This window comes from Anabrus simplex, chromosome X, assembly GCF_040414725.1.
Source record: "Anabrus simplex isolate iqAnaSimp1 chromosome X, ASM4041472v1, whole genome shotgun sequence".
In the NCBI taxonomy this organism is placed as follows: Eukaryota; Metazoa; Arthropoda; class Insecta; order Orthoptera; family Tettigoniidae; genus Anabrus; species Anabrus simplex.
Genome location: NC_090279.1, coordinates 149526618 through 149546152, shown reverse-complemented (window position 1 = coordinate 149546152; position 19535 = coordinate 149526618). Strand labels below are relative to the sequence as shown.

General features: G+C 39.3%; 1 protein-coding gene across 3 annotated transcripts in view; it reads right to left on the bottom strand.

The window, feature by feature from the left end:
• LOC136886402 (alpha-tocopherol transfer protein-like) overlaps positions 1-19535 on the bottom strand; it is a 218573-nt gene that overhangs the window by 103488 nt on the left and 95550 nt on the right. For 2 of the 3 annotated variants that reach the window (XM_067159176.2, XM_067159178.2), the window contains exon 2: positions 4699-4727. The exons of the other annotated variant lie outside the window; for it this stretch is intronic. The gene's annotated coding sequence lies outside the window, so the exon portion shown is untranslated. The remainder of the gene's footprint in view (positions 1-4698; positions 4728-19535) is intronic. 3 annotated transcript variants of the gene reach the window in all.

Below are 19535 nucleotides of genomic sequence, written 5' to 3'. Positions count from 1 at the left end.
ACCATATTTTCATAATCAACTCTTAGTATTATATTTCCAATTCAAAGTTATGTTTACAATAACACGTGCAGGTATTTCTGTACCAGCTCTATCTGATGACCCCACCGAGAACCTTTCTATTGAATAGAACAATACCGAGAAAAACAGAGAAATGCGTTACTCAACTGCAATGACATCTCTAGAACATCAGTCTCTTTTTATAGCTGCTTACTTCACTGCTCCTTTGTTCGTGATGACTTGTGGTTTAAGTCGTCTCTGCTTTCACAGTTTTTGGATGCAAATCAAATATTGTTCTTTGAAATGCTAGGTATGAAATTCTAGAAGCATTTTAAAGGCTCTTCTCCTTTTCCCTAGCGTTTATCCCGCGTAATTGCAGGACCCGCTTTCCTGCACTTCGCTTCCAATACTTAGCGTCAACTGGAGTAATGTCCACCAAGCGCACGAACTCCCGTTGTGCGTAAAGCCACGGTTACTAGACTAGATGATTTCACTTCAGCTGTCAATGGACTTCTGGAACATTTTCAAGATGAAAATAATGCAAACGTGTCTGTCGAAGTAGTTAGAGAGAAGAACGAGCTACTAAAAATGATTGCTGGCTATGTAGCTTATAGGGTGAAGAAAAAGTACCCCCAGAAAGCTAATATGTACGGGATCCAAACCGTGAACATTTCTCCTTCACCTAGGAATTGGCTAGAAACCATTTCGAGAGGGTACTTAATGAAACCCACGGATGAGTGCATTAATTCTATTATTAAAATGGAAAATGAATTTAGTGCCTTCCATGGAAACTACATTATGAAATGTCCAGGAGTTTTTAGATTGTTAAATGAAAAAAATAAGAAAAAGTATCCTGATCTTGAAGATTTTGTTGTTTCATGTTTTGTTAGAACCAGAACCTTCATAAGGATGAAAAACATAAACAAACTTAGGCACATGAATTCTTACAAGAGGTGTAAACGAACTCCTAATGAAAAAAGTTAAGAAAGTTGTTGGATAGACTGATTTTAAATAATGTAAAACAACGAAATAACATCTAGATGTAAATATTTTGTGTGGTACCTATATAATGTAAGTATGTATGCAGTTTTAGCACCATCATAACAATTGGGTGTATTTATAAGGTGCTTTTAAATATTGAACTTATGATTGCATTTTCTGACTGTGAGGGTTTTCTCTGTACCACAGGTCTATATGGCCTAAGCCTGTGGAAGCCTCTTTCCCCTCCAAAAAAGAGTGACCCCTGATATGGTGGAAGAGGTTGACGTTTCTTCAGGGGCTTTTTACCAACATTCCATCGGCCAATACACATTTATAAATAGTTACTTATAAATAAATATAATATTAGGTGTTTACAACACTACTTAACACCAACAATCCGCCAAAACAACGGTAAAAAACATCCCGTGCGATTGGTCATGTTTCTTTAATTTTAGTAACGAGTTTTAGAAACAAATCTATGTATAAAATCGTTCTAAAATCACTGGATGGATAGAAAATACGAAAACCGAACCGTAAATACTTTATTTGCGAGGCGAAAGATAATTTAATACTGAGAAAGCTACTGGAATAGTTCGTTAAGCACAGGGTCATTATATTACTTGTAATCTTCTGAAAAATGCTCAAATAAATTACAACATAATTATCTACACATAACAACCGGCAATTACATTTGACAAAATTGAAAAATATTAAGCAAATGGTTAAATAAAAACAAGCAAATCAGTAACAGAAACGCACAAATACAATGGGTCGCGTTCACTGCAAGCCGGCCAGAGGAGACCCGATGACGTCATCAGCCAAAGCCAGCCTGCGCGTGACCCCTACCGTCTAGTCTAGTAACCGTGCGTAAAGCCATCCTTCCCTTGGTCGTCTTCATAGTCGACAGCCTTCAGGGTTCAAATCCAGTGCAACCTTCGCAACTGAGGTACGTGATCGTACCATCTTAGATGAGTCTCCCACATTTTGTTAGTAATTTGAGCCACTCCAAATGCCGCTCTTACATTCTTTTTCCCATACGTGGTCCAATTTATTGAGTCCCCAAAGACCATGGAAGCATTCTCATTTCCATGACATGGAGATGTTGTTCATGTCTCTTTGTGACTGGGCAGCATTCCGCCCCGTATAGAGCTACAGGACGAACGACCGTTCTATAAACCTTTGATTTTAAGTACAACGGGATATTTCGATCGAAAAGGACTCCAGTAGCTTGGCGCCATCTCATCCAGGCTGCGTTTACTCTATTCCTTGTATCTAGCAGTGTATCACAATCTGAAACAATGACTGATCCCAAATGTTTAAACAGATTTATTTTAGGAAGATCAACACCGTCAAAGTTGATGGACACAATCCACGAATTCCGTTTTCCTGATGGTAAGTCGCAGTCCGTATTTATCTAAGTGCCTTTTCCCATGTTGGACTATACTGCTAATAATAAGAGTTGGTGTCTGACATTTCTTAGAGGGAGGTCCGTTTACTGCCTGCCGAGGTGGGATAAAGGGAGTGGCTGTGTGGTTGCCATGGAAACGAGGGTGGGGCGACTGCGGTTGCCATGGAGATAACACTTCAGGGCAGCTCGTCTTGCAGGGAGTTGCCAAACCTGTCACTGTCACTGATAAGAACCTGATTGTTTGTATAAGAGCGATCGCAAGTAGGACGACACCGCCTGGCCAGGTAGTCTACAACAGATTACAGCGGTCAGAATGAAGGAGGGAACAAGTGAGCCGGAAGTGAGGGGTAAGAGTATGTAGAAAGGAATGCTGGAATGTGGCAACATCGTGAAATGGCACATGCAGTGCTCCTCCCTCCAACCTTACCTGTCAGACGCCAACTCTTATTATTAGCAGTATAGCTGTCTTATAATAGTTCTTGCCGAGATTCGCACGAGACCATATCATCCGCATAAACCAGAGTCCAAGGATGTGGTGTTTGTAACTCTGCAGTGATGGTGTCCAGGCATAGGATGAATAAAAGGGGAGATAAAGCCGATCCCTGGTGTACGCCGACTTGGATATTAAATGGTGCAGATGTTCCCTCAGCAAGTCGAACGTAGCTGGTGTCATTACAATATAGGAGCTCTGAATATATACACGTAAAATATCCTAATTTTGTGCTATACGAGGAGTTTAAAAACTCTAACGGCAAAATTTCACGAATATCTTCCTCCTATAGAGAATAATAATATTATTATTATTATTATTATTATTATTATTATTATTATTATTATTATTATATGACGAACAGCTGCTGCTTCTGCTTGTTGTTTTAAGGGGCCTAAAATCGAAGGTCATCGGCCCATTAGGACGAACATCATTGATGGATGTTAACAGACCATGGAAAGATTAGAAGAGCCAAGAAGTGTAAGTACCTGGGTGAAGAAATCCAAAAGAATGGGCTAGGAAAAGAAGCGGCCAATATCGGCATCCGGAAATTAGAGCGAGAGTTTCAATTGACTGAAAACATCTATAAGAAAAAGATTCTGAGTTTCGGAGTCAAATTAAGACATTACAGCACTATTGTTAGACCAGAAGGCTAATAGTCTTCGGATACCCTGTGCATGAATCGAAAAGTTCAAGTCAATCAACTGCTTGAAAGAGAACGCAGGCTATTACGGAAGATCTTGGGCAACGGATGGTCGACGATCAGGTTCGACTGAAATCCAAGAAAGAAGTATACAGCAGCAAGATGGAACCAATAACAACAGCAATTAGAAAGGGAAGATTGCTATTTTATGGACACACCTTCCGTACGAATTATCTGTATTTTTCTTAAGCCTAAGGCATCTAAGTTGTCATGGTTCCAAGAGTGTGAGATAGATCTGAGAGAGGTGGGCATTACGGAGGATGACAGGGTTAGTTTCAGGAGGATGGTGAAAAGCTATCATGGTTTTGTGGTAGAGACAGAACGCAGAAGACGGAGAGACCTTTAACGGAAGAGCGAAAGAAAGCACTGGTCGATGGGCTCAAGAGATACTGGCAGGATGTCAATGTCGACAGACGAACAAGACACATACACTGACAATGAGATTGGTTGTTAAAAAGCAGTCCGTAGAGATTCAATTCGGAAATAACAATAATGATAATTCCTGTACGTCCCGATAACTATTTTGACAGTTTTCAGAGACGCCGAGGTGCCAGAATTTAATCCCGCAGGAGTTATTTTCCGTGCCAGTAACTCTACCGACATGACGTATTCAAGCGCCTTCAAATACCACCGGAATGAGCCAGGTTCGAGTCTGCCAAGTTGGAGTCAGAAGGCCAGTGCCTCAACCCAGCTCGGTTCGTATAGAGAGAAGGAAATAAAACAGTATGAAAACATGGCTTAAGAAATGTATAATTACAGAGTTATCCGATCTTTTAGTTGGTTCATCATCAAGAGCAGTCGAATACATGACAGACTTTACATGTTCCCACAGGTAAAAAGGGGTTAAGGTCAGGGAAGCGTGATGGCCAAACTATCCAGATCTCACTGACCCAGATGCCTACGTATGGGGTATGTTGAATCCATTTTCAAAACAGATGACCCATCTGTAAGTAGTACAGTGTAATTTTCTGTGTTCTTACAGCAACATATATTCATCAGCATGTTCAGTAATGATCAGAAATATTATGAACAATGTGTGGCACGTGAGAGCAGACATTTAGAACACGTTTCAGTGTCGTTTATTTTGCCGTATATTGTAGTAATGTCAATAATTCTTACCTGAACAACTTCCAAATCGATGAGTGAATCTGAAAAAGATAAGGAAACTTTTAGTGATTGTTTGTTTGTATGTAATTATCTAGGTCTAAAAATAATGGAGGAAAACTTTCTTAAGCATTGACAAAGAACATACATATTCATTATAGACTGTTATGGCTTTCAGCGTTCAGTCTGCAAGCCTCTGTGAATTTACTGTACGCCGCCATAATCCTCTATTTGTAACTAGTTTTGCTTTAGGTTACGCTTAACTACAGAAGAATGGGAACCCATGGAAAACCATTATGAGAACAGCTGGCGATGGGAACCACCCCTCTCCGTCTCCGGAGTGCAGAGTGTTAGAACAAGTAGAGAAAGAGGAACATTTTCAGCATATTCTTCTCTTCGGATTCAATAAAGGGGCGAAGGCAGCGGAGTGTGTGGGGACAATGCCATCGGAGAGAGAAAGGCAAGAACATGATTCTCCCGTTTTAAGGGGGGACCAACACCTTTGACCAATGAAAAATGCGATATTTCAATTTATTTATGTTTTTATTTAAAATTGAACTTTTCTTTTTATAATAGTGGGAAAGTTTTGTTAATATCTCCATATTTTCGGAGTTATGACCAGAAAAGTGAAGTCCTGTCCTCCAAGCAAGCCCTTTATTGGTAAGTTTGTTGCTCATTTCCCTGATAACCCTGCAAGTTTTTAAGATATTAAGATGAAATTGTGTATGCGTGTATATTTCGCAGAGGAGAAGATACAGTAGAATTATTGAGATAGCTTCATTAGTCAAGTTTAAAAAATATATTTTCAAACGAAAATTTAGTGAGAGTCGACTACTTGCAAATAATTTCATTTAAAATATATTTACACTTCATGCATATTGTAGCTATAATATAATTACTAATGATAATAAAACCCAATCTTAGAAAAATATTCATGTGTGTGGAAATTATGAGGAAAAGTGAAAAATAGTGGTCATGATACACTGCTATTTTGAATAGTTAATTATATATAATGTCTTAGGTTTAAATGATTTCTAAATATGTAGGCATATTATTGAGGAAGAATGTGTTTGTCATACTAAGTTTCTTTTTAGTATTAATTTCCATCACTGCGGAAAAAGGTTTAATACACCCTATTCTTCTATGTTCAAAGGTGTAGATCCCCTCTTAAGAAGGGCCGTTTTGACATGAGTCACGCTCCACAAGAAATTGTGAACGTACCCTCGATTAGACACACGAAAATGTGTTAGTCTTGAGAAGAGTGAAGAGCAAGAAACATTTAATTACGTATGACTGCCCTGAGGTAAGAAACTATAAATCGGTGGTCTAGAACCATGTTTTTCCAAATCCCATTTATCTCATTTTACGGTGGAAGCGATTTCATTTTAGTGCAGTCAATATACCGTATTTATTATCACAGGCTGACCTTGAGACTTTATTAGGTTGCTATGTGATTATAAGATGTATTGACGAACAAACCATTCCAAACATTGGAAATTAATAGGCCACAGGGAGGCGATAGTGATGGACATAGAACAAAATGGCTTACAGAAATAGATTTATTTCAGAGATGACTGACATAGAACATTCATATTAGTTATATTGATTTTAACGAATAATTGCAATAATCTATGATTTTCAGTTTGTGACATCACTGATACAAGTTTCACTTCAGGAGACAGTTCCATACCTCTTGGTCTTCTAAGTAAAAAATACTTGTAAACTGACTTAATGTCCTCTATGTTTCTGCATCAATTTTACAGCTTGCAGTGCTAATTACGTTTGGTTGTGGTAAACTTAACAGTAGAAGTAGATCTCGTCTTATTGTGCACTAATGTTACCTTCCTCAAAATCACTATCTGAAAATGAGCAATTGTAAGCCACTACTCCCCTCCTAAAACTAATTTACTAACTACTACATCTACTCAGTATCATCCCACACGTGCGCGGATAACCAGCACACATGCAGGATGCTAACGCACTACAAACTACACTAATCACATAACTACGTTATCCTACTACCTAAGACTAATTTAAAATAGTTGGCTGGTCGCGGCGTCTGTCCCGGTAAGGAAACTGACCCCGCCTCGTGAGGTGGATACCGGATCTCACAGACCCTAGCTGACAATGTGTTTCTTCCCATTCCTTGCGTAGCAGGCCACATTTGGCGGAAACCAATCCAACATGTGATCTGCCACACTCTTACTTCCAGCCCGATGTACACGGCTCCCTTCTCTGTCCCATTGCCAGCGCACTTTCTTCCCTCTCCTCTTTCTCCACGTGCAGACATGCTTAATCATTCCTACCTTGGGACCTTCTTCATACTGTATATATACATATATACATTATCATTGTAGACTGTTATGCCTTTCAGCGTTCAGTCTGCAAGCCTCTGTGAATTTACTAAACGTCGCCACAATCCTCGATTTGCAACCAGTGTTGTGGCCTCATTTAGTTCTATACCTCTTATCCTCAAATCGTTAGAAACTGAGTCTAAACATCGTCGTCTTGGTCTACCTCTACTTCTCTTACCCTCTATAACAGAGTCCACTATTCTCCTCGGTAACCTATCCTCCTCCATTCGCCTCACATGACCCCACCACCGAAGCCGTTTTATGCGTACAGCTTCATCCATCGAGTTCATTCCTAAATTAGCCTTTATCTCCTCATTCCGAGTACCCTCCTGCCATTGTTCCCACCTGTTTGTACCAGCAATCATTCTTGCTACTTTCATGTCTGTTACTTCTAACTTATGAATAAGATATCCTGAGTCCACTCAGCTTTCGCTCCCGTAAAGCAAAGTTGGTCTGAAAACAGACCGATGTAAAGATAGTTTCGTCTGGAAGCTGACTTCCTTCTTACAGAATACTGCTGATCGCAACTGCGAGTCCACTGCATTAGCTTTACTACACCTTGATTCAGTCTCACTTACTATAAGTTATTACCATCCTGGGAGAACACACAACCTAAATACTTGAAATTATTGACCTGTTCTAACTTTGTATCACCAATCTTACATTCAATTCTGTTGAATTTCTTACGTACTGACATCAATTTAGTCTTCGAGAGGCTAATATTCTTTCATACTGTATATGCTTTAATTTTTAATAGGGCATTTTGTTTAGATTTATGAACAACTGGTTTAAAATCAAAACCAATAGCATCTGTTGGCACCATTTGGCTAAATTTTAATTCCTTATATGGCGTATGGCGTACAGTTCAGAATAACCCTGAACACAGACAATGGACTATGGAGTTCCATATTTCTAACGTGTCGTTCTATAACTGCATGCAGAGAATCGACTTCTTGAACAGCACTATGACTAGGTTCTCGGTATTAGTGTTTTATAATGTTTATATTATGGTTGTACCTTTCGAAAAAGTTAATTAAGTCTATGGACATGTTGTGTCTGACGTTACACTGGTATTGCATGGAACTGTATGGTCCGGAAATTAATAGGAAATATGAACATAGAACAAAATGGTTCTGTTGATTTCGGGTGTTTTAAATGGATCTCCTGCCTTTCTCACATTCACAGCATAGCTCTGGACATGGAGCATTCTCTGCGCTTCTTAACTTCGTACTATTTTAATAAAAATGGACTTAGGACAGCATGGTTCTAGACCATCGAAATAATGGTGCTAATGGAAGTGAAATCGTCCGCAGTCATCGATAAAATATAGACTAAAGAAAGCAAGAAACTTCATAAAAAGGCAAACTCTTCTCTCCTCAGACGTAGACATGCATATTAGAAAGTTATTTGTGAAGGTAATTGCGTATGTCTGGTTCTGAATAGAAGTGAAGTGTGGCCGATTACTGGAGCAGAAAAGAGACAAAACCAGTATTGAAAATGCGGCGTTACAGAAAAAATGTCCGTTTCGTAGATAGTTCTTGCCTAAAAATATACAAATAGTGAATCAAGCTGGTGAGAAAGAAACAATTTCACGAACATTTGACCTGTAGAAGAAATAAATTGACCGAAACGGTTATGATTATTGGGGACCTTTACAGTTGGCGCTTCAAGGAAGTGTGGGGGAAAAAATGGTGCGGTAAGGCCGTGACATGGATATTGGATGCAATAGTAGCATAGAAATGATGAGATAAGCTTACTGTATAATAGGGTGGTATGAAGAGCGGGAGTCTATGGACTGATGACCCCAGCAAGAATAATAACAATAAACCTTTATTTTAAACACTGTAGTGTTTCATTCAATTTATAGTCCACATTATAATTCAATAAATTTCCAAACAGAGATTTATCTGATACCCTTCCAGGTTTTAGGATATTCTATTCAAGTTGTAACCTTACCTGATAGGATTTCCATTGCAAGAAAAAAATCACACCTATGAAAATATTGCAAAATCCGCAAAACAAAGAAAAGCGTCTGCTAGACGTACTATTTCGTTCTTCCCTTATATTCCCTGGCCTCTTATCTAATTACTTTTTGTCACTACTTCTGTATTTGGTCCTCTTTTTTTCCCTTACAAGTTGCTTTACGTCGCACCGACACACATAGGTCTTACGGCGACGATGGGACAGGAAGGGCGTAGGAGTGGGAAGGAATCGGCCGTGGCCTTAATTAAGGTGTGAAAATGGAAAACCACGAAAACCATCTTCAAGGCTGCCGACAACGGGGCTCGAACCCACCATCTCCCAGATGCAAGCTCACAGCAGCGCGCCAATGACCGCACGGCCAGATGCTGCTCCTGACGTCAACCCTATGTGGAGGGATGTATGTACTCCTACGTGTTTCTTTTGTGAGAGGTTGGTAGGGCTGATCACCTACAGTATTCGGTAGAAGTTTCTGGAATTAAGGATTAACCCTGACACAGAAATTCACTAGAAGTACGGTGATTGTGGAAAAGATCAACCAACTGCAGTAAGTCACAGGCAGAATAATGATTGTTACCATTAATGCTTTTACGGCCCGTACTTATAGACATTAATACAGGCTTTCTGGGCTTGTGCCGTGTCAAGAAATTACAGTGAATTTTTTTACGTTTCGCAGAAATTTTTATCTGCGTCTTCAGAAGAAAATATCGACTGCTCATAATAAAGACTGCTCCAAGAATAAAGTTTGAATTTAGACGTTACTAATAGAAGTGTAAGTGGTACGTTCATTCGTCACCAGATGGCTCACCGAACGCGGTACAGCGCTAGCGTTCGAAGCGGAAGCTGATGACACCATCAGAATCAGTCTGAGCGGGGGTCATATAACAGATGTACACACATACAGTATGAAAGTATGACACTGACTGGAATGAAACAACTGGTGATGAGGAACGTAAGAATTTGGAAAACACTAACGTCTAAATTCGAACTTCATTCTTGGAGAAGTCTTCCTCGTGGACAGTCGAGATTTTCTTCTCAAGACGCACAGGAAAGTTCTCTGCGAAACGTAAAGTATTTCACCTTATTTTCTTGACATGGCATAAGGTCGGTAGATGCAGAGTGGGTCTCAGCCCGTAAGTGGCCGCGGCTGGTCCGTCCAACAGCTCTGCACTCTGACCGGCCAACCGAGCAGAGGAGCAGTGGCCACGGCTCTACCGTGGCTCTACGCCTCTGCATTCGGGAGACGGGACAGGGCTGGAGCTCACGGCCGGCCTCAATCGCCGACTGTCCTGAGAATGGTTTTTCCGTGGTTTCCCATTCTCCTGCACTAAGGCGAATGCCGCGACAGTACCTAGCATAGGCCACGGCCGCCAACCCCCTCATCTTCTCCGAGCATCTCCTTCACCGTAACAAATCTCCGGCCTGAGAGACGGCGTCACCGTCTAAGAGGCCCGCCTCCCCCTTCAGGGGAGGAATGAAAACATTTTGGAGAGACACAATAAAGGTTGTCAGTAAATAATAAGCAGAGTAATAATAATAGTAAGAAGAAGAAGAATACTTCAGCGATAATGCATAGAAATGCTTAAAGGAAATGGAATGAGGCGTTATGATTATGAATTAAGTATTAGGAGTATGGAAACAAGCAAAGGATGTACATTTTGCTCATATCGAGTGAGGGCATATGACGCTGTTAATGGTGATTTGTCCGTCGGATGGAGACGTGAAGCCTTGGGAAGACCCCCTGGTGCTATTCGACAAGAGCAGACTATGCGCTGGCATCGGATTTCACTATCTCCCTTCCTACTATCATATAAATCACGCCATTCATTTCATCTCCTTAACTACTCTGATGAGGTTGACGCCAGAATGGGCATTCAGTCGCAAAAACTCGCTACGAAGATTCATCTCACTTCCATTCCCCACTCCGTAGAGAAACGGCACAGGGGTTGGCCATACATACATTCATTCAGAGGCATATTTAGGCATGGGAGTTATGGGCAAATTTATGGGACGGTAAAAAAAGGAAAGGTCTAATAGTTTGGAAACGAGTTTTTGGAATGCGCGCACCGTTAATACTCGTAGCACTTTCGTAGTACTCAAAAGCGAAAGCTCCCAACATGAATAACGGAATTTTCGTTCCGCTTATGTAAAAGGTGTCGGTAAAATAATATTACAAATGGGAGAATGAATAACAAACAACACAGAAGAAAGAGTAAACAAAATGGAAAGGATGTTTCATATGACAAAAAATATATACAATATGAAATATCTATCCTGGAACTTGAAATTAAGACATTATCAAACAGTGGCCCAGCCAGAAATTTAATTTGCAGCAGAAAATCTTAAACTTACAAGAATAGGGGATCTTAAAAAAATAGAAAATCTGAAAGAATTTTGAGAAAAATTCTGGGACCTATAAGAAACAACAATGCCGAATTTAGAGTACTATCGAACAGAGAGCTATATTTAAAAGTTGAAAAACTGACAATTGTAATGAGGTAAAGAAGACTCCAATTTTTCGGACACGTTTATAGAATGAATAACAATAGACTAACTAAAGACATCTTCAACTTATTGAACAGTTACAAATCCAAGCAAACGTGGTTCATTGAAATTGAAAGGGATATGAAAAACCGCTGGAATTAAAATAGATACGATAGAAAACAGAACACGTTTCAGAGGAGTAACACGAAAGGCGGGATTTCAGGAGAGAAAGAAATGAACAACTGGAAGAAAATGGACTCAAGAGGAAAAGGAACAATATTCTCGGAAAATTAAGGAAGTTTGGAAACGAAGAAAGTTAAATGCAAAGAAAAGTAACCAAAGTTAGTTTATCGTGCCCTCAAAAGAGTTATTCGGATAATAATAATAATAATAATAATAATAATAATAATAATAATAATAATAATAATAATAATAATTGTAAATACCTCCACAGTGAAGAAACACAGTCCCTCTCTTCTACGTACGGGTATCAGTGTGACCTCGGGCTACAACTTAGTCAAGCGGGCGGTGAATCAACACCACCTAGAGACAACCGCGTGATGTTGTTTTTTTTTTGCTAGTGGCTTTACGTCGCACCGACACAGATAGGTCTTATGGCGACGATGGGACAGGGAAGGGCTAGGAGTGGGAATGAAGCGGCCGTGGCCTTAATTAAGGTACAGGGCCGATGACCTTCGATGTTAGGCCCCTTAAAACAACAAGCATCATCATCATCATTAAGGTACAGCCCCAGCATTTGCCTGGTGTGAAAATGGGAAACCACGGAAAACCATTTTCAGGGCTGCCGACAGTGGGGTTCGAACCTACTATCTCCCGAATACTGGATACTGGCCGCACTTAAGCGACTACAGCTATCGAGCTTGGTCCCGCGTGATGTTGAGAAGGCCGTTATTTTCGCATAATACCAAGAAGACCGTGAAAGTGAAAGCCATTTTTATTCATTTTGTGAGAGTTTTAGTAAGTGTTTTTCGTGTTACATACACAAGAAAAGAAAAGAAAAGAAGTGGAGGGAAAGTGAACTGTTCTCTCAAACACCAAAATTGACTTAGTTTTCTACAGAATACCAACTATAATTCAAACAACTTTCTCTCATACAATGACGAAAATAAAAAAGATGGTACCGGCACAGAGAACTTTAATGAGTGTGCGCCCACTTTTAGTTGCATTTCCATTGATCTGTTGTTGGAACTGTAAGTGAAATTCGTGAAGACAGTCTAGTACCAAGAGAACTTATTTTTAAACCAAACGATTACCCTTTTTTTGGCTTATGAATAATGTTACTAGAGACTACTGTCCGGCTATTTCGCTGAATGGTCAGCGCAGTGCTCTCCTGTTCAGAGGGCCCCGGGTTCGATTCCCGGCCGGGTCGGAGATTTTAGCCTTAAATGGTTAATTCCCTTCGCTTGGGGACTGGGTACTTGTGCTGTCCCCAATATCCCTGCAACTCAGACACCACACATAACACTATCCTCCACGACAATAACACGCAGTTACCAACACATGGCAGGTGCCGCCCACCCTCATCGGAGAGTCTGCCTTACAGGGGCAGCACTCGTCTAGAAATAGCCACACAACATTATTATTACTAGAGACTACTATACTAAAAGTGGAGTGAAACAGAATCAGGACGATTTCTGTAATTCTATGCAGATGTATGCAGACAATTAGCGATTTCTGACGAAAGTGCTATTTGAAAGAAAGCTTTTAAATGGAGACGACATGAAACGTGAGTATCTGGTTTATTCCTGCAGTTAACGATCTGTTTCTTTGCTCCTTGTACACTTTTTGGAGGGACATCCCAATTTGCAACAACTGCCTTCATTGATTGGAAGCACGGAGGTCAGCGGTTAACGGAACAAAGAATTACCACTCTCATCGAGAATACGATTTAATGTTTAGTACGTAAGTAAATAAGTAATTCGTCTTTATTCGTGGCGAAGTTAGGGCTCAAGGCCCTCTCTTACACTCAATCAGAACATTTGAAATAATTAACTGAAATACAATTTTTTTAACACAACAATTTAAAAAATAATATAAACTTAGTACTGATAGAAAATATGGAGATAGTAATAAAAGAAATAATTACAGAATGTACAACATGACAATATAAATGAGCATAATAATAATTATAAAACTAACAACAGTAATAATAAAAGAGGGAAACACCGCAAAAACCTATAGCTAACAAATGCATTTCTAATTTTTATGAAAATATGCTTATTCACGCACTCATTCACACTTCACTCACCGTACAAGTCAGCTAGAAGTATTGAGCAAGTGATTTCGGCAATCCATCTTAAATCTCCTTCGAGAACGCAAATCCCCAACGATAACAGGGAAGGTATTCCGCAGCAAAGCGGCAGTGGCTACAAAGGAGCGGTTCTAAGTCCTAGAGCGACTGAGAGTTGCAGTTAAAGAGTGGTTATGATAGGAGGAGAGGTAATGAGAGTTTGATGAGAGGTAATCCGTAAGACGGGGTAGTGAATTGTGCAGAGTTGACAGCCGTCCGCTCTCTCCGTTGGAATTCTTATTCTTATTTTAATGGTATTTATGTTTGATATTTTACCTCAGATGTACTGAACTGTACCGGTATTATTTTATTCACTATATAAAAATAACAGTAATTACAATTTTGTCTTATCAATTTTAAGAAAGTGGGCGGGGGGGCAGATGTGTTGCAGTAGTTTAATTCGGCCCTGCATCAATTAATTGAAAACTTTTTGTACTAACTTATATATTTTACAGATAAAGTGAAAATTAATGGAAATATGTCCGGATCCATGGCGAAATGGTTAGCGTGCTGGCCTTTGGTCACAGGGGTCCCGGGTTCGATTCCCGGCAGGGCCGGGAATTCTAACTATAAATGGTTAATTCCCCAGCTACAGGGACTGGGTATATGTGCCGTCTTCATCATCATTTCATCCTCCCTCATAACGACGTCAAATCAAAAGACCTGCACCGTTCCTCTCCGGAGGTCACGCGTCTTTTCATTTCAAAGGAAACATCAGTGGCGGGTGTGTGAAAGTTTAGGTGCAAGGGTCGGTAACTAATTCTATGGAGAGTTGCTATGTAAACCATCCCGGCTACGTTTAAAGGATCTGTACATCCGTCTATAGTCAAGTTTTTCAATACGACGCTGATTATGGTTTCTATACCGACAGGGAGACAAGAACAGCAATAATGCAAAAAAAAAAAAAAAAAAGAGCGAAGGGTCGTGGAGATCCAGTACGCCACGACAAGCCGCTGACAGCCGAATGCCTGTTTTACACCATCAAACTTTTCTTTCAGCTCAATACTTCACAAGAAAAGCTGTCAAATCTTGTCAAAAACTGTTCAACATTGTTGAAGGTTTGACAAGATTTGATAGCATTTTGTTTTAACATGGAGGACAGGCAAACAGCAGTTGTGGTTCTTGGACTAGCGGTGGCATACATTCTAGAAAAAAAATAAACGCGCCATAAACCATAATTGACATGGCGGAAATATTTTGTGGTTATCTTCAAAATAATTTTTGCAATGTTTTCACTGCCAATATAATTTGCAGAATTTATGTTATATTACCTTTACTCACATTAATGGAATAAAAATGATAGCAATGCAAGGGAAATTCATATCTTACTAAAGGACTCGTGCTTCTCTGCAGCATTACATACAAACAGGACAGATAACTCGTCTTGATATGTCTGTCGTAGTCATAGTGGTTTGCCTGCCTTTTCAATGGTTTTGTGAACCTTTAATAAGAAGCGGGTTATGGTATGCCGCAGTTGGTAGTCAGAATTCATCCATTCTGATGACATCATGCCGTCAGTTTGGTAAAACGTTATCCATATATCCGCTGCAGTTCTTGATGTAGAGCTTGGTATTGTGTCGTGAGAAGGCAATGGTATTTTAATCGCAGTTCTTCTATATAGAACGGTTGTCTTGTGAGCTCATAGTTTAGTCCGAAGGAACGTTTTTTGCAAGGCAGAGAACTTTTTTAAGATATATGGCCATCACTCTTTCTAGTGTAGCTAGATTATCCTTCGATAGGTGTTCCCAGATAATGTATACGGCGTATGTCATGATGGGGTCTGTTTGTACATAGACTTTTTTTTTCTCAGTAGCAAGTAAGTTATGAGGAACGTTCTGCCATCTGTTGAATATATCTGGAAGCTAGGAAAGGTAAGAGAATCAAAGAGTATCTAGTAGTCTTCAGTGATCAGAGGAAGTGTATACCCTCTGGAATGACAGGTAGTAATCAAACATGGCTGCATGCAATGACACTATTAAGAATGAAAATCACATATATCGGAATGTTAATGAAAGTGTTAGTTGCTTAGCAACTCACTAAGCAGAGAATGTATTGCGGGTTAGGGTAAACCTTCGCCTGCAATTATTAGAGTTATCATTTAATGATTTGATTTAATGATTACTCATAGTTGGCTGATCTTAGGGACCTATCAATATATCATAAGTCATCAGTAGGTAATTCCGGAGAGAATAAAACAGAAGTGAAGCAAATCGGTTCAGTAAAACACACAGAGGAATTTGCCAAAGCTGTTTTTAGCAAACTCTTAATATATAGATTACATGGAAACATATTAGGAATTCCAGAATAATAACAACAATAATAATAATAATAATAATAATAATAATAATAATAATAATAATAATAATAATAATAATAATAATAATAATAATAATAACAATATGCGAAGATTGTCATAAGTAGAATATTGCTGACAATGTTTACCGCTTGCCTACTTCCTACAGATATTTCTCTTGAAATCTCCTCGTACGATGCCGTCTTAATCATTTTGTTCTGGTACTCTGCGGAATCCACTGAATATAGGCGGGGATGTGTCTCATACTTAATAGTTAATGCACACACACAAAAGCCATTTTTGTTGCATTGATTCCCGGCAATCCCAGCATGCCTAGCGGTATAGCGCGCACCATTAATACTCGAATTCCAATTGGGCAATTCTGTCAAAGACTTAGCAATTCTCTGACCGATCAGAACATGTTCTAATCAAGACCGACTCCAATCCTCAGACCTTAATGCTACTCTCTATCGTTCAAAAACGGCGAATCGAGTAGCCGAAATTGTTGGAAATCTGGCTTTGTTTTGGTTTGTTGTTATCGTATGTAGTTTGTGTAATTTTATGAAAGTTGACGATAAATGTTAGTTTCTTTGTAGAATATAAGTGTGCGAGTGTATTTATATGAGTCAGTGGACACACAGGATCTGTAATTATACACAATAATGTGAGAATGTGCTTGTTTTGATCGTGTTTTTACCCTTAAAGAACATGGGTGCACTAGGTGGTCCAGGTTTTAGTCTAACTATGGCAATGCCTCTCATACAACTATTCTTAAGTTCCCTACGGAATGTAACATTAAGATAGAAATGGATTATTTTGAAGTCCATGACAAAACTGTAGCATGCATACATCATTTTGAGACTAAGTCTGAGGTTAGGTAAGCCTTTTTTCTACTTCCAAACGATTCGTGTTCCTCGAAAAATATTTAGATAGAATATAAGTGATATTGTGTTATTCCATCAGTGTCTATGTGCTTCAAAGTGTCGAGTGATTTAGATGCAAGTTTATTTTACAATAATCTGTGCTTTGCCTGCGGAAATGTTTGGCTGGATCTTGGAGTATAATAAAACTCATAAAGTGTGACAGTTGGACCAATCTGTATACTGTTACACAGAAGAAATAGTGACTTAGAGGGATTAGTTGTGTTTGTAACGCAGGGTTTTACTCTACTAACACCTTCTGATTCATGCTGTGGTTATCTGTTATCAAGCAGACTGCGTCGAACTGAAGCTCGTCCACGTGGTTAAATATCAATGTATAGTCAATACAGTTTTTGCACTCATGTTCTTTAATGGGTAAAAACCTATTATATCTTTAGAGTCTGAACGTTTCATTACTAAGGTTACTATCATTGTGTGAAGTGCTGTTATGCCATATATCAACATTATGCTAATATTACTAGGGCCGTTCATTGGGTTAACATAATCATTTCGGGTGTACTTGGGCTAAGTGACACAGACGGTTAAGGCACTGTCCTTCTGACCCCAAGTTGGCAGACTCGATACTAGCTCAGTCCGGTGGTACTTGAAGTTGCTCAAATATGTCAGCCTGGTGTCGGTAGATTTACTGGCACATAACAGAACTACTGCGGGGCTAAGTTTCGACACTTCGACGTCTCCAAAAACCGTAACAAATGTAGTTAGTGGGACGTAAAGCCAATAACATTATCATTTTCGGTGTACTTCCCCTTCGTTGGGTGCTGAATTTAAGAAATTGTCCACCTCTTGCAAACTAAGGCAACAAATTATGTTCTCATGAGAGCGAATAAATCGAGGAATTTAGCACCTTAATTTGTTTTGAAACATCCAAAATGACGTTAGAAATATCATTTTAACAGTTTTATTACGTATTTTCATCTAACCAGCGAAGGGAAAACGTTATTTGACGAACTGAAATTTCTAAATAATCAGCTTGTTGGTCTCTTTTCTAGTAGAGTATATGTGATTCTAGTTGATTTTATGTGGTGTGTACTTGTTGGCGAAGCGTTTTCATACGTGTAAAAGTGATTTTCCCTATGATGTTACATTTACCATGGAAAATTACCGCCGTTTATATAATATGTACGTGATATTTTCGTGTTAGCCAATACCAGCAGTCCGGCTACTTCAGCCGCCATGTTCTTTTTATATTACGGTCTGAGGATTGGAGTCGGTCTTGTTCTAATTCACTTTCAAGACTTTTGAAGACTTCAAGACTTGTCATGTATTGAAAGTTCTTGTGAAGTCTCGAATTTGCCAAAACATTATCGTGTATAACACGGTTTAGAATATCAGGAGCAACTTGAAGAGTCGGAAAAACGTGTGATTACGCACATGCTATGTGATTATTGCGTCACTGAGGCGTTAAACAAACAGTTGTAAATAAAACTATCTATTGTTCGCATTGAGCAAGTCCGCTGTTTCCTTAATGAGAAAAGTCAGGCAGAGAAAAACTTCATGTTAAGTGACTTCCGTTAATTACAAGTGTAGCGAAAAAAAAAAAAAAAAAAAAGAGGAGTAAGTTCTTCCGCAACGATCTAGTGTATAATTATGATGAAATGATTTATGATGGTGATTATTATCGAAAGCTCTCTAAATCGATTACTATCGATTATTACGTAGTCTACTTGCGGAGGAATCCTTTCTCTTCCTTTCACAGTGAAGACCACAAAAAAGAGCAAAGCGAAAGTAAGAGTGGAGTTGATGAGGTAAGGCTTGTTGGCCAAGGGAATTAAAATTTGTTTAGCTTAATCTTGTAAATAAAGTTTACATATGTCTGCACATGGTTATGAGGGTACTTAGAGGTTGTGGTAAGGATGTAAACGAGAGGGGCTATACCAGGTAAGACCTCAACTAGAGTATGGTTCCGGTGTGAAGGACTAACAAGGATTATTTCATACGAGAGCTGGAAAAGATCCAAAGAAAAGCAGAACGATTTGTTCTGGCTGATTGCCGACAAGAGAGTAGTATTACGAAAATGTTGCAACCTTTGGGCTGGGAAGACTTGGGAGTAAGGAGACGAGCCGCTCGACTTAGCAGACAAAGTAGGGGTCCTCACACTATGAAAAACGTATAATCAAGCAATTTTGTCAATTTTGCCGAAAGTTGAAGGGCTAAAGAGCCCGGAAAGGTTTCAAATTGTGAGTCTTGGATATCTTTATCAAATTAAAGAAAAACAATTTTCGAAAATCACTTCCGGCCGAAATGCAGTTCCGGAAAAACAGCCTAAAATCGGTTGTTTCTTTACTCTCTTTATGTTTTATTCAAATCCTAGCCAAATTAAGTTATTTACATAATTCTTTCTGTAATGTGTTCCTTGGTTCAATATCCTGAGGCGTTTTTTTTTACTTTTTATTTTTTTGTAAAATGTCCACAAAATTTGAAAAGTGGTACGAGGGCTGGAACGGGATCCACTCAGCCTCCGAAGGTCAACTGAGTGGACGGGGGTCGAT